Consider the following 14,327-nt stretch of genomic DNA (forward strand, 5'->3'; position numbering starts at 1 on the left):
GGCAAGATAGGTGTCACCAGAGACTTTGATAAGATCCACTTGCTCAGGAGGAGAAAAGCCTAATTGAAGAAGATCAAGGTGAAATGGGAGGTGAGCAAGTAGAGGTGGTGATTATAGAAAATGTTTTTTGACGGGGCGCCTGGGTGGCGCAGTCGGTTAAGCGTCCGACTTCAGCCAGGTCACGATCTCGCGGTCCGGGAGTTCGAGCCCCGCGTCAGGCTCTGGGCTGATGGCTCAGAGCCTGGAGCCTGTTTCCGATTCTGTGTCTCCCTCTCTCTGCCCCTCCCCCGTTCATGCTCTGTCTCTCTCTGTCCCAAAAATAAACGTTGAAAAAAAATTAAAAAAAAAAAAAGAAAATGTTTTTTGAGGAGTTTCAATGCATGAAAGAGGGAAATGGAAATTTAGCTAAGAGGCTGGCATGAGGTCAAGGAAGGGGGGATTATTTTTTGATTGATATTAAAGCATGTTTGTGTGCTGGTGAGAATGGCATAGGAGAGGATGGAACACCTTAGTAAGGCCATAGGGATGGGATCTGAACACAAATGGAGGGGTTGGCTTTGGATATGAACAGGGAGACATTTCCACAATAACGTGGAAAGGCTAATATTGGAGGGCTCAAGGAGAAATTTCTATCTGAGTAGAAGAAGAGGTAAGATTAGAAAGCAGAGAGGGGGAACCCTCTTGCACTGTTGGTGGGAATGCAAACTGGTGCAGCCACTCTGGAAAACAGTGTGGAGTTTCCTCAAAAAATTAAAAATAGACCTACCCTATGACCCAGCAATAGCACTGCTAGGAATTTACCCAAGGGATGCAGGAGTACTGATGCATAGGGGCATTTGTACCCCAATGTTTATAGCAACACTCTCAACAATAGCCAAATTATGGAAAGAGCCTAAATGTCCATCAACTGATGAATGGATAAAGAAATTGTGGTTTATATACACAATGGAGTACTACATGGCAATGAGAAATAACGAAATATGGCCCTTTGTAGCAACGTGGATGGAACGGGAGAGTGGGATGCTAAGTGAAATAAGCCATACAGAGAAAGACAGACACCTTATGTCTTCACTCTTATGTGGATCCTGAGAAACTTAACAGAAACCCATGGGGGAGGGGAAGGAAAAAAAAAAGAGGTTAGAGTGGAAGAGAGCCAAAGCATAAGAGACTCTTAAAAACTGAGAACAAACTGAGGGTTGATGGGGAGTGGGAGGGAGGGGAGGGTGGGTGATGGGAATTGAGGAGGGCACCTTTTGGGATGAGCACTGGGTGTTGTATGGAAACCAGTTTGACAATAAACTTCATATATTGAAAAAAAATGATAAAAAGAAAGCAGAGAGGGAATTTCTACTTTTCCCTTTATACCTTTCTATGATTTTTCAATTTTGACCACGACTATATCTTTTTGTAAAATGATAAAGATCTGTTACTAGATTGGAAAAGCTTATTTATTTATTTATTTGAAAGAGAGAGAGATTTTGCACATGTGATCAGAGGAGAGGGAGAGTGAGAGAGAGAGACTCTGAAGCAGGCTCCATGCCCAGTGCAGAGCCCCACGTGGGGCTCCCTTGAGATCATGACCTGAACGGAAATCAAGACTTGGATGATTAACCAACTGAGCCACCCAGGCACCCCTGAAAAACTATTTTTAAAGAGAAGCTTGTGGTTACTTACTTTGCAACCATCTTGTGTTCAGGGGTACACACAGTAGGAGCCCCTAGTAGGAGAAACAGTAGCTCTTATTTGCTTCCCTTCCTTGGCCAAGGTGCAACTAGGCCTGAGGAACAGATAATGGAGACATTCTGCCAGGGCCACATTAAGATCCTTAGAGGGTCTGTCTGAGCCCTGAAAAGACTATGGAGTGTCCTCCTTCCCATTTTCCATATGTATTTTGTGATAAAAATTGATGGTAAAATGTTTATATTTTCCCATGATACAATGTTTCTTTGAATATCAAATACAAGTATCAAAATGTTTCTAATGATCTCTTTCTCATTGTGGGGGTGGTGGGGCTTCCCTGCTGGTGACCTAAGTAAGCACTGGCTTAGTTGGCCTTTAGGATAACCTAGTACTGATTCCAGTCCTTCCTTGAGGTGTTTTTCCCTCCCAGTCCATCACCTGGTACTGGATTGCGGTAGATGTGAGGAAATCTAGTACAACTTGGACACTATATTCAGTTTCCATGCCTGTCATCTGGGGGCAGGAGAGAGGTGCCAGCTGGATGGGAAGGGCCCCCTAAACTAAGTACCTCATGACAGCAGGGAAACAGTTTGAGTGTTTCATTGCAGGACACAAGGGCAGGGATTTATTGGAAGGATGCTGGGGTGCTTCAAGGAATTGAAGCAAGAGTTGGCTTAGGAAGATTAGGCACCAGAGCAGCTCTGAGGGCCTCAGCTGTAGTGGTTTTTTCCCCTCTTGCCATCGTGTCTGGTGTGTGGAAAAAACCCCAGAGCATGGACAATATGGCACCCCCTTGTCTGTCTACTTCACATGAGGGGGGTTAACTCTCCCTGTACCCTGGGAGAGCCAGCACAGAGGCAACCTGATGGGAACCAGGCATCCTGTCCTTCTTAAAGACTCCTTAACCAACTCCTGCTGCTAACCCCAGGAGGCCTAGGCACTACCTCCTCCCGGAAGGAAGGGGCTGGGCTGAAGGGAGATGTCCAGTGCTAACCAAGGCGAGCACTGCTAGGATATATTCAGGCAGCACAGCCCCATAGCCAGGCAGTGTATACTGGGCCAAGGCCAGCCATCATGGGACTCAGGAAACGTATTCTTCCTAGAACATGCTCTCCCTTGATCTTCAAACACTGGCTATCTACTTCTGAGCATCCTCCTGACTCCCTGGGACCAGCACCTGTGGCCACTTTCCACTGCCAGCAGCTCTCAGTGCAGGAGCTCTCTGAGGCCCTCAAGCCCTCCCCACCCCCTCATCTCCTGTTGGCAGCTCCCCTACTGAAGCTGCTTCCCTCCCCCGACTCCCACCTCTGCCAACCTGGGACTCTGCCAGACCTGAGGATCTTGGGGTAAGGCCAAGGGGCTAAGGCCCCTTTAACTGTAGGGGAGGTGCCAGCAGTAGGCCTAGCCTTGTTGTGCCTGCTGCCCCCGGGTGGCTCAGGCTCGGTGTCTTTTGGGTCAGAAGGACAGCTGCCAAACCCTCATTTTACCCACAGCTTTGGGAGCCTGAGAAGGAGGTGAGGAGCAGGCATAGATTCTGCAAAGCACCAATAAGATAGCCAAAGAGATGTGTCTTTTCAGGCCCAGCAGCCTTGGGAGCTCTGCCTCTCCGGATGTGGGGTGCAGGCCCACCCTCAGAATGGACCTGGGGCTTCATCCTTATCTGTGAGGGCAGGATCTGGGGTGGGAGGGAGCCTGGGACGGGCTGGGGGCAGACTCAGCTGTGGAGATGATGGCCTATCATGGTTTCTGATTGCTCCTCAGGACCTGGCCTCTGAGGGGAAATTTCACAGCCCCAGAAGCCTTTCTGGACTTGACTATTCCTCCATCCCTGGCCCTGCAGCACTAGGGGAAGCTGCATGGATGAAGGGATGGACAGGGGAGAAAGATCAGGGCTGTACAAGGGGATGCAAAGACCGTACTCCAGGAATATTGTATGGGGTATAAGATACTCTCTCCCCAGCAGCCTTTGCTGAAGTGCAGTGGACAGTGCTCTGGAAGAGAATAAAAGAACTGACTTGACTCTTGGTTCTCCTTAAAAGTCCTGTGTCTACCTTTAACATGTAGTTGGTCCTTCTTGAGTTTCAGCCTTGTTCCTTGTAAAATGGAGATCATTCCTACCTTACAAGGGGTTCCACACAGATTAAATAAGATAAAAAAATGCAGTGTGTAAAGGAAAGACCTAAGCCTGTTTTAAAGGCACACTGTGAATGTTGGTTGTATGCAAATCTGAATTTTCTCTAGGACCAGGGCTAGAGGGCAGAATACACCAGAGGTGAGGTCCAGCCCTACCTGAGAACCACACAAAAACTTCCCTTGCACCGTGTCACATCTCCCCATTCCCTGAAGTTTATCAATAGCCTTCTTATCCAATGCTTACTGTCACAGGGGGCTCCAGTGCAGCTGACTTGCTCTCTAGTGCACATGTGAGTGCAGCCACTGTCACACCCAAGGCTCATAAATGAGGCCCTCAGGCAAGAGTAATCCCAGTCTGCATCTGATGGCCAAGAGGAAATGCCAAGCAGAGGTGTGTGCTGTAGAAGTGTGTGGGATATGGTCCTGTGTGTATATGTGTGTAGAATATATGTATAAAATACACTTGCATATTCATTTTCTATGAATATCAAAGAGTAGCCAATTTTCATCTTTATGAACATTTATGGACAGGTACAGAAGAAACTAACAGTAGTTATCACTAGGCAGTAGAACTGGGATCGTGGGCATGGAGAAGAGAGCACTTTAAAAACTTTTACCAATAATGGGACACCTGGGTAACTCGGTTAAGCATCTGACTTTGGCTCACGTTATGATCTCATGTTTCTCCTGAGTTCGAGCGCCGCATCCGGCTCTGTGCTAACAGCTCAAAGCCTGGAGCCTGCTTCATATCCTGTGTCTCCCTCTCTGTCTTCCCTTCCCCACTCAAATTCTTTCTCTCTCTTTCTCTCAAAAATAAATAATAAATATTTTTTTAAACCAACCATTACCATTTGAGTATTTTTACCATGAGTATGTGTTACTTTTATAATAAAGAAAACTTTAAATAAAAAGATATAGATGATAAATTGGTATATAGGTACAGATGATAGAAAATGGTATATTGGATGGATATATTGGATGGTATAATGGATAAATGATACATAAATATGAGCTAGAGACAGGTAGACCAATATCTCCGTGCCTTAGTTTCCTCACATATGAAATGGCAACTATTTCATAGGATTATAAGTGACAACACATTAGAGCCCTCGGAACAGTTCCTGACACACATTAAGTGCTCAGTAAATGTTATCTCTAGTGTAATGGTGTGAAGGAAGATGGGCTGGCTTGATGTGATAATCTCTTTCGCCATCTTGTGGTCAGTATATGCCATGAAGGAATGTCAATGCCAGTACCCTCTTTGTAGGTGAGTGTATGACTTCAGGCCTTAGTGGGGTGGTGAACCTATGACTTTCAAAATAGAAAAATAATTTAAATAAATTAGAAACTTTATAAATAGGCAGATGATACTTTATAAGTATCTAGATGAGACTTACAGTCCTCTACTCTTTACTTATTTTTGTTCTCAGATCCAGACCCCCAGCCCTGACAGTGTCAAAGAGAAACAATACATTGGCTCTTGTTTGTCTTTGGACCTCCCTTTATCCATCAGACTTCATAGTTACAAGCAACAGAACCAATTCTAGCTTCTTTAAGCAAAGGTATTTTTGTTAATGGCTACTAGGTAGAGCTCAGGAAATCTCCAACAGGTAAGACAGAACTTGATGACATTCTACCTACTCTAAGGACAGAACTGCTGAGGTGAACCTCATGACTGTGCCATTAGGACATCTACCTTAACTGCTTGTGAGGACTCGATATCTCTAGCCATGCTGTACAATTTTCACTGGGAATAGATTCCACTGGAAAATTGGCTGCTCACTTGTTTCTCCCTTCTTACCCAAAGTCTTTTTTTTTTTTAACGTTTATTCATTTTTGAGAGACAGAGTGACAGAGTGTGATGAGGGGAAGGGAGAGAGAGAGGGAGGCACAGAATCCTTTTAAACAGGCTCCAGGCTCTGAGTTGTCAGCACAGAGCTTGACACGGAGCTCAAACTAACTGACCACGAGATCATGACCTGAGCTGAAGTCAGACGCTTAACCGATTGAGGCTCCCAGGTGCCCCACTTCTGACCAAAGTCTTGATGGGGAGCATTTGGTGGAGCCTAGGACTCACACCTCTCCCCTAGACTGAGTTCCGCTTTCCACCTTAGGCAGGACTTTTAATGCAGGGATTCCAGAAATTTAGAAAGGCTACTCAGAAGAGGCTGAATAGGGCAGGGGTGGGGGTGGGGTGATGCCCTGTCCCTAGGGGGAGGATAGTGAGCATGTATGCTTCCCCATGTCTCTTCCTGTCTAGCAATAGGTTGTAGATATGGTCCAGGCACCACTGGAAATCTAGGTTTAACTCTAAGTTCCATATTTATTATCCAGTAATACCAGATGGGAGGATTCCTTTAGGCTGGACACTACCTAGGGGCAGGCAGGGACCACGTCTGTCTGGTCTACCACTGTATGCTTCAGCCACTAGCTTGGTGCCTCAATATATGAATGAAGGGACAAGTTAAGCTGGCTGCTTTCCTTAGGTAGCTGTAAATTTTCACTGATACTTAGAGCTCCTAATCTCAGGAGAAGCCTAAGATGTACAGTTTTGGGGTTGTCTTGTTAAGAGAGATCAAAAGAGAGGTAGCTTCCCTCATTCCAAACTACAGCTTCATGTACAGTTTCTGACTACCCTCCAGGAGGATTCTGCCTGAATAGACACACTCCATGTCTCTATTCAGAGGGACCGGACAAGCAGGTAACCACCAGATTTTACTGTTCAGCTAAACGCTTTCTTGAAAAAAAATCTGCACTCAGGACATACTTCCAGGAGGAATGTATGCAATATTCTGACAGTGAAATTGCTCCACATTTCTGGGTCTGAAGGCCCATTGGAATTGAACTTTTACATCTAGCAGTAGGCTCAGCCAGCAGCTTCCGATGAAATCTGCTCTACCCATCGCTGAATGGCAAGTCCCCATCTCTGGATACAGCTATTGAAAGGCACAGACCACCAGAGGGAGCAGGTGTGCCTCTTCTGTGGAGGATCATGGCACCTCCTATCTGGATCCTGCTCCTCCTCTGCTCTGGAAAACACTGTTGCCCAGCAACAGGGATGCCAGCGGTGCCTCCAGTCACCAACCCAAAGTGAGACATGGCATGTAAAGGCCTGCCTTCAGATCACACCTACTGTAGCGCTTTGGAACTCAACTGGCCACTCAAAATGTGGCCTGCCATCCCTTATCATTTCGAGGGGCCCCAAAACATTCACTGAATTCAGTAGAAGGACTCAAGGGACTTAGTGTATGATTGTACTCACAGCTAAGGTTTATTACAGCAACAGTATATACAATAAGGTCAACAAGGGAAAAAAAGACACAGGTGTGATCTTAAGGAATCCATGCACAAGCTTCCTTATGCTCTCTCCCTTCTGTGAGGGGGTATACCAAGCACACTTCCCCCAGGAGTGGAAGTGCATGACATGTAGGGAATGTTTTTGTCCAAGGAAGCTCGCTCAGTGCCCGAGTTTTTTTTTTTAACTGGGGGAATGGTCACTAGACACCCTCTGCCTGGCATGTACCAAAATTCAAGAAACTCAGAAGGAAAGCAGGTGTTCAGCATATATGACATTTACACCAACAGGTTAGGCACAGCACGCCACCTTTATCAATTGGGGAACAGGTCAAGTGCTGTATTAATTTTCTATTGCTGTTGTGACAAATCATCACAAACTTAGAGGCTTACACTATATAAACTATTATCTTGGAGCTCTGGAGGTCAGAAATCCAGCACAGCCTCACCAGGCTGAAACCCAGGTGTGGGCATGGCTGCATTCCTTCTGGAGGCTCCAGGGGAGGGTCTGATTCCTGCTCACTCAGGTTGCTGGCAAAATTCAGTTCAGAGGCTCCTGTTTTGTTGTGGGCCATAAACTGAAGGCCGTTCCCAACTCTAGAGGCCACCACATTCCTTGTCTTGTGAGCCCTGTCTCCATCTTCAAAGCTAGAACAGTGAGTAGAATTCTTCTCAAGTCACGTCTTTCTGGCCCCTCTATCATCTCATCTGGCCACAACTGGGAAAAGTTCTCCACTTTTAAGGATTTGTGTGATTAGATTAAGCTCACCTAGATAGTTCAAGATCATCTCCCCATCTCAAAGCCCTTAACCTTAATCACATCTGCAAAATCCTTTTTGCCATATAAAGTAACATATTTATAGGTCCCAGGGATTAGGATGTGGACATCTTTAGGCAGCCAGCATTCTGTCTCTAAGTGCCAAGTTCTCAGATGCCAGCCAAGAGCCAGCCTTGAAAGCAAGGCTTTCTAAAGACAATAGTCTTAGTCTGCTAATATAGTCTGCTATATTAATTACTTTCTGCATACCCGGTTCATATCCAAAGGGACATCATTAGTGATGGCTGATACTACCTTCTAATAGTATGTGGCCCCTCTCATTCTTGTAATGTTTTGGACATCATAGACAAGTGGAACCAGGCCCAGCTCACAAAGAGGCCTGCGTGCTCCAGACACACTGTAACCTCGGAGCTGTGCAGGGCTGTCACTTTCCCACCCTTCAACCCTGTTAGAAACCAAGGTCAAAGAAACTGTTAGGCTGTGGTGATTACTAGCATGGAACTTGGCAGAAAACAAATTCTAGTTTAAATTCTTAGCTATGTGTGAAGAGCAAGTTACTCATTCTTTCTGATTCTCATTTCCTCATCTGCTTAGAGGTATAATACCACTAATAGATTTAAATGAGCGAATGCACATGACGCACATGTAAGACAATACCTCCCAGATCATAATGGCTAGTGTATAGGAGATGGAATGTCCAGTGGGAACAAAAACAAGATTGAAATCTCCTATTTCCACACAGAGCTTCTTCTTGGGGGAGAAATCAAGAGGCAGAGGTTCACTTTTAGGATTTAGCTTTGTTTTGAACACCTCTCTTTATTAGCAAATTTATTTCTCTTTCTTTTTGTGAAAGTGTGACACTGTGAATGATTAACCTTTGTTTTTCACCCCTAGCTCTAGCTTGCCCTTGTACTCCTGGCCCTGCCTCATTCACAGCAGGTCCAAGGCTTCTGCCCCAGGGTAGAGTTATTTTAGCAGAAATGCAAATAGAATCAAAGAGCCCAAGATCAGCTTTTGAGTTTCAGAAGAGACTTCAGGAAATTTACACAGAGAAAATAGGACTGAAAGAAAGGCTTTTTGAGTTGTAGGATCTTAGGTCTTTTGAATACCAAGAGATAAGGACCTGGCTTATCTACAAGCATAGAAGAATATGTAGTCTGTCCCAAGGACTACCAGCCATCCCAGACTAGATAAAGATCCCAAAGACTGAAGGGAGGGCTTAGATGGAGGCAGAAAGATACTGATGACATTCAAGACCCAGGGGACTCCAAGCCCCATTTCAGACTCCATTGAAGACTTAAGGAGAAATACTCCACTTTCTCTCTCTCTCTCTCTCTCTCTCTCTCTCTCTTTCTTCCTCTTCTTCCTTCTCCCCCCTCCCTCCTCTTCCTTTTCTCTCCCTCCCTCCCTCTGTCTTTCTGTTTCTCTCCCTCTCTCCCCACTGGATTTAGGTTTTCTCTCATCTCCAAACATCACGGTGGTATGGCCTGGAGGACCAGAGGGTCACTCGATTAGCTTTTAGTCTGGGCCTTAGGATTGAGAGAGGAAATGAGTCTGTAGTGTTACAAAAGGTCCATCACCAGCTACTAGGGTGGTAGGGGTATAGACAAAGGCCTATATTGTGAAAGACTTAGAGTTTACCTGGTATGGGCCCTCAGCAAACCACTTTAGGTTCTCTGACAAAAAAGACACTGTCCTACCGGCTTGGTAGTCACCATCAAGTGAAGACTCCATTCCTTCCATTACTAGAATAACCATGAGGTTTCTTGACAGCAAGGTGACAATGTCCATGTCACAACAGGTGAACAAAACACACCCAAAGACAGAGTCACTTGTTCTGGGATCAGTCATTCACTGAGAGATGTCAACTTTCCTCATTTCTGGTGGATGTGTGCCTGACCAAGGCGGTGAGTGAGGCATGATATCAGGGTAGAATTTTGAGTGCCACAATTTGGATTGAAATTATTAACCACTCAGTGATGTCTAATTCCTTCTGCCTGCAACTACTAACATTCCATTGTTTCTACCTTCACAACCCTCTGTATTTTGGGGAAGCTTCATGTAATCTCTGGAGAAAAAGGAGATGCCCTGAGAGCCCTGTGTGTCATGGTCAAAAACAAATGAATATTGTTCCTCCAGCTGGGCTCCATGGATGTACATCAGGAGGAACCGTGAGTCCCACTGAATTACAGGCAAATTGTTGTGCACAAGTTGATTTTTGTGCATTTTTCAAGGGGGAGGGGCTGCAGATGTGATCAGATTCTCAGAGGGTTCCAAGATTTATGACATTTTTGCAGGAGGGTGTTCTGGATATGTGCTTTATTAACTGTGCACCCCATGAACACTCATTTGCAGTCCCCACGTCATGTTTTTCCCTGCCTGTGGAGTGGGAAAAACAATACCAAGAACCCAGTTATTGTGAGGCATTAACTAGGAGGTGCTTTGTAAATAAATTGATTTTTGAATGAGGGGTATTCATGTGTTTGTCCTCCTTACCACCCTGAAATGAATTACTCTAGTATATAAAGGGTGATCGGTTGAGATTTTGGATATCAGAGATAAACATTTTACAAAAATGTACATGTACATAGTTTGTATGTGACATAATGATGCATTTAACTCTATTTTTTTCAAGGACTCATTTTCATAGATTATGTGGTATTGTGTGCTTTGAAAATAATGATGATGGGGATAATGATAATTCCTTGTACTTGTGTAGTCTGTACCTTCTCATTTATCTCATCCGTTGTTGACAAAGCCCTCCTCTTACTCTTGTAAATGAAATGAGGCTATTGCTGGGTCCGCAGTGTTTGGTTGCCATGGTTTGAGTTCATTTCATAAGCTGTTGCTTGGCAATCCCACGCGTCAGTTGGCTCTTTTTCCTCCGCACTCACACCACACGCTGTCTGAAGTATAATGAGACAGGCTGGGCAAAGGAGGATGGAGGTCCCCAAGCACTTTCTATCTTCACCCACAGTGCTGATGCCTGATAAATGTGTCAAGAATGGAGCAATGAAGTGGTTATGAACATGGGAGTTAGAGTTAAACGGACCTGCATTCAAATTCTGCTTTGGGATCTGGCTCAATGTGACCTTTAGGTATTTATTTGGAAGCCTGTCTCAGTGTCTTCATGTGTAAAGTGGGGGGATGATAATAGCCAGCTCCTAGAGTAGCTGCAAGGATTGTGGGAGAAAATCCATAACTTTCTTTGTTCTGCAGTAAAATGCTCTGATGTAGCAGTCGGTTTGGATTTAATTTGTACAGTTGTGTCCCATTTTCCTTCTTACATAGATTTAGTGGGCCCAATGCAAATACATGAGGCAAAACAGGAATTTATAAATAATCAGGGCCAAGGGAAAGAACAGGGGGTGTTATTACCAAAGGGAAGACAAGTAGGGATGAGGAGATAGAAAATGTCAAAATAAGATGTCCACTCCAGGTAAGTGGGTGGGTATGCACTATGCATTCAAAGGGGCTTGCATGGGGGAATGCCTGTCTCCTTCGTAAACATGTACCCACGGCTGGTGGTGTGCTGGTAAAAAAGCTCTTAGGGGAGGAAAACCCTGATTTGTAGCATTTGGCTATTTCCATGGTGTAAATACTCCTACTATGGCTGATTTCAAGCTACCAACATGATGTCTTTGAAAGGAATGTGGAGTTAGAAACAGATGCCCACAATCTGCTCTCAGGAGCCGAAAGGAGCCTGCTTTAGCACAGAACTAATTCCTTTCCCAGGGGCAACTTTATTATTTTTTTTTTTTCTCATTGGAGGACATTCCCAACAAGCTCCTGTCTGTTTTTAGAACAATTTAAGGAGGTCAGTTCTCAAGACTGCTCTTCTGGCCTTCAGTTTTCCTAGACTGGAAGGACATGACTGCAGAAATCTCTGTTGTTCAGTCCCAACCCACACGTTTATAGGGTTGGTTTCTGTGTCCTTTCTGTCACAGGTCTGGGACTCCATGAACTTTACAGGATCCGGGGGAGACTCAGGAGCTAGAAATCACCTAGGTGAAGTGCTATTTGAGGCAGTGTCTTATTTCAAGGCTATTTTCTTTTATCTTTTTTTTTACACAGCCCAACTCAAACATGCTGCCTTCATCATAGTCCCTCATATTCTTAGCTCTATAATGTACATGACCGTAGTCTTTTTATGTTAGTTACCAACCAGTTTTAAAATTAACCACTTTTAAATGAATTTGTGCTACTATACAACTTCTTAATCTAATAGAACTTCAGTGTAGTTGTCTGATTCTGATAGCTGGAATAGATGAATAACTGGGAGGGGAGTGGTTTGAATTCCCTTATGGACTGATTGGTTTCAAGTGTCAGTCAATGATTTTCATTCACAAGAGTAAGACACATTGACCAGCTTTTGGCAAAAGTATGTTGTATGTGTTTTACATTTTACATGTGTTTAATTTGTATTTCCTACTCACTCAATACCTGACAGTGTCCAGTTGAATGGTTTCTGCAGTTACAGTGCCTCAAAACATAGCATTTCCCCTACAAATCAGCTGAAAAGTACCAGTATGTTTATGTTTTACAGATAGCAACAGAGAAAAGTATCCTACCCCACAACTTTCTAAGGAGTGTAGGCCCCATTAACAGAAGAATTTTTTGGGGGGGAGTGCCTAGGTACAAAGTCATTAACCTCCATATAATGACTTGTCACAAATCTTAAAAGGAGTTTTCAGTAGGGGGTAGAGTGTGCAAGTTTGGAGGGAGAAGCTAGAATAGACTTAAACTTCCTTGAAAGAGTAAGAGGAGTGATCAAGAGGACCTGGGCAAGATCCATGAGGGAGAGAAGGAAGCCAAGGAAAATGGCAAGCTGTTTGGGAGATGGTGCAAGGTGACCAGGAAGAGGTGGGTCTGATTCTTGGAGACTGAAAAGAAAGATTTGGGAGAAGAAATAATGTCTAATGGGGATTTTCAAGTTAAATTCTGTGGGGGCAACCTTCCTAACACATCTTCCCCTAGGAAATCTTCATTTAATTGTGCAATGCTCACTGTTCGATGGGAATAGATTCTCTACGGTGACTATGAACAAACTCTGTTTTCAAGATGTAGAGATGGAAAAGAACAGAGCCCATGGATCAGGGAAACACACATGGGCTTATATACAGTCTTGGTAAATGAAAGGACATCGTTGCTTGAAAAGAGCTAGTGTTTTTACCACTCACTGGTTGGGTTGGGATGGAGGGTATTTACTGTGCCTGGCTGGAAGACCATAGGCTAGAGTGACATGGGGAGGACCAGGATGGAGTCCCCTTGAATGTGAGCTTGCAAACTTCTGGAACTGTTCTTGGAACTGACCACCTGGGCTGGACTTCATGTTCTCCAGAGATGGTGCCCAGGAGGGGTAGACCTCTGCTGGGGATAGTCTTGCCAGATCTGGAAGAGCAGCTTCTCAGAAGGAATGAGTATGCATTCCATGAAAAAAAAAAGAGTCAACAATTACTTCATACCAATGTTTTAAAATATTTGAAACATTTGTATACCAAAAAGGAACTTGGTGGGGGGGACTTTTAATCATTTTTACCCTTCAGCCTTTGTGCCCAATTATTTAAATGTTGGTGAACAGTGAGGGTGCTATTTTTATGCACCATGAAAAAATCTTAAAACTTTTCAAGTCCACTTTTATATTTTTTGGGCCAATTTTCAGATATTAAGGTTTAGTTCTCATTTATTTTCAGGAAATTTTGTTTGCCTCACTGCCTTTTTATAAAATTAAAGATTTTATCTCCAGATGTGATTTATTTAGAAGCTAACTCAGGAATACAGAGGCTGTGGCCAAGACGGCTTGATGGCCATCTAAGATTCATATTCTCTTTCCATGCCATGGAATCATGGCCAGTTGAGGATTACAGTTCTCAGCGCCCCCATCCCACCCCCAACTCCATCCAGGTAACTCGTACTTGATAGTGCAATATGAGGGTTACTACATGGTCAAATAAGGAGCTGTGCCTTCTCCATGACCTCTTTCCCCATTTTCCAGCTAAATGGAAAGGAACACTGGGGCCGTAGAGAAGAGTGAGGTCACAAGATAGGTCACCACCAGGCAACAACATCATCACTGTGGAATTTATGTAGCAAGAATTAAACTTGTCTTAATTTAGATGAATGGATAAAGAAGATGTGGTACACACACACACACACACACACATACACACACATAGGAATATTATGCAGCCATAAAAAGGATGAGATCTTTTCATTTGGAACAACATGGATGGACCTAAAGAGTGTATGATAAGTGAAATAAACCAGAAAAAGACAAACACCATATGATTTAACTTATATGTGGAATCTAAAAAAAAAAAACACCAAGATGAATAAACAAACAAAAAGTAGAATCAGAGCTATAAATACAGAGAGCAAACTGATGGATGCCAGAGGGGAGGGGGTGGAGGTATGAGCAAGATAGGTGAGGGGAGTGGGAGAT

The sequence above is a fragment of the Prionailurus bengalensis genome, chromosome X (assembly GCF_016509475.1).
Source record: "Prionailurus bengalensis isolate Pbe53 chromosome X, Fcat_Pben_1.1_paternal_pri, whole genome shotgun sequence".
Taxonomy (NCBI): Eukaryota; Metazoa; Chordata; class Mammalia; order Carnivora; family Felidae; genus Prionailurus; species Prionailurus bengalensis.